The following is a 2,363-nucleotide window of genomic DNA, read 5'->3' as shown; positions in this document are numbered from 1 at the left end:
ATGAATACAAAGTAAGCATCCTGGACCCCTTCTGAGTTACATAGTTAACCTTCTAAATTTCTCAAATTAACACAATAAACAACATCCCAGAAGGGTAAGGGCGTGTCCTTTTCACCCCAAGAGGCAGAACTGCTGAGTCACTTAGCCAAACCTCTAGACTCCCCAAGTTGACACAATGTATCGACCATAACATTCTGCCTCTTCCCAGAGGAGTTCAGAGAGGGCTGCATTCTCCTCCAGCTCCATTTCTTGGTTTCTCCAGCCCTTCTCTCTGATTCAACCTCTGGGTCTCCTCATTTCCTAATGAGAACTGACTCGCTTGTCTGCAGGTTTCTGTTTTCTTTCCGGAAGAGAGCTTGGCGCGGTGGGCTTGATCTCCCTTCTGCCTCTTCCACACTGGAACCAGAATGCCCATCTTCTTACCACCAGGAGCGGGTCGGTCTGCTGCTGGGCTCTGTTCTCTAATGTTTGCAAATGCAAGGTGTCACCGTGGTCCCTGGGGCAGTGTGGGACGGCTGGAGAAAGGACTCTTGTCAGGCACCAGGATGAGGTAGGTAGCACTGTCACACCAGGTGCGTCCTCCCAAGTACTGAGATTACAGGCATATGCCACCATGCACACATTCGAGCGCAATCTTGAGGTGGGGAAGAACTTTTTAAAAGTACTACATACAGCTGGGTGTGGTGGTGTTCACCTGTAATTGCAGCACTTGGGAGGCTGAGGCAGGAGAATTGCCATGAGTTTGAGGCAGACTGGACTACATAGTGAAACCCTATTTTAAAAAACTGAAAAAGAAAAAAAAACAACCAAGCATGGTGACACACAGCTATAATCCCAGTACTCAGTAGGCTGAGGCAGGAGGATCGTTGCAAGTTCAAGACCAGCCTGGGCTACAAAATCAACTCAAGGCCAGCCTGAACTGCATAGTGAGACCCTGTCTCAAAAAAAAAAAAAAAAAAAAAATTACTACATACAAATTATAAAAGTACATGTTATTGTTTTTTTAAAAAAGTAATTGGACTGGGGATGTAGCTCAATAGTAGTGCACTTGCCTAGCATGTGTGAGGCCCTGGGTTCAAACACCAACAACACACTCACAAAAAAAGTAATTGAAATGTTATTCAAGGAAAAGGAAGAATCTCCCTTCTACTCTGACCAACTTTCCAGACTTCTTACCCAGACAACCCTGGCTGATAACCTGGATGTTTTAGAAATGCATGTAGAATTGGATGTGGTGACACACACCTGTAATCCCGGCACTTGGGAATCAGGCAAGAGGATTGCTGCAAGTTTGAGGCCACCCTGGGCTACACAGCAAGACCAAAAAATAATTTTAAAATAAAATATAGGGCTGGGGATGTAGCTCAGTGGCATAGCGCCTGCCTGGCAAGCATGAGGTCTTGAGTTCTATGCCCAGTACCAAAATAAGTAAATAAATAAAAATATAACATTGCACATAGATATAATGTTTATATTTGCTTTTGATTAAACAAGATTATTCTAAAGTTAGTGATCTACTGTTTCTCTTTAGCACTTTATATCTGGGGCATGAGGCTGAGACAGGAGGACCACCAGCCTAAACCATCTAGTGAGACCCTGTCTCAAAAAATAATAATAACGTACCCTGGAGGACTGGGACTATATAGCTCAGCGGCACAGTGCCTACCTGGCAAGCGCAAGATCCTGAGTTCGATTCCTGGTACCAATAATAATAATAATAATGTATCTTGGAGATGAATCTCCGTTATTGTGCGTGGTACTCCCCTGATGATGTGCCATATTTATGGCAAACACCACCACAGTGAACATCACATATGTTTCTTTGGCCACTTGTGTATCTGTGTAAGATGAACTTCTATAAATGAATTTTTAGATCATAGAATGTCCTTAACTTACACTTTTTTGTTTGTTTGTTTTTTTCCGGTACTGGGAATCAAACTCAAGACCTTGTGCTTGCCAGGCAGGCGCTGTGCCACTAAGCTAAATCCCCAGCCCTTTATTATTATTTTGAAGAGTAAAAGAAGGACAACATAGAGGGCTGGGGATTTAGCTTGGTGGCACAGCACCTGCCTGGCAAGCGCAAGGTTGTGAGTTTGATTCCTGGTACTGGAAAAAAACAAAAAAAAAAAAGAAGGACAACATAGTATTAGGGAGGCTTACTGAATTACAAACAAAGTGGTAGGAAATTATCAATGGTTGTTGTTTTACATATTGTTATCTACAAGATAGTTTCTCAGGAAAACAAATAATAGTGAGTTACAGACAAAAGTGGTAGGAGATTATCATAGTTGTTGTACTATTCTTTGGTATCTTCAAAGTGGTTTCTAAAGAAAATAAATAGAGCTATACATGAGTGACCAATT

This window comes from Chinchilla lanigera, unplaced genomic scaffold (genome assembly GCF_000276665.1).
Source record: "Chinchilla lanigera isolate Chin_1 unplaced genomic scaffold, ChiLan1.0 scaffold00146, whole genome shotgun sequence".
NCBI lineage: Eukaryota > Metazoa > Chordata > Mammalia > Rodentia > Chinchillidae > Chinchilla > Chinchilla lanigera.
This window is presented reverse-complemented; position numbering follows the sequence as displayed.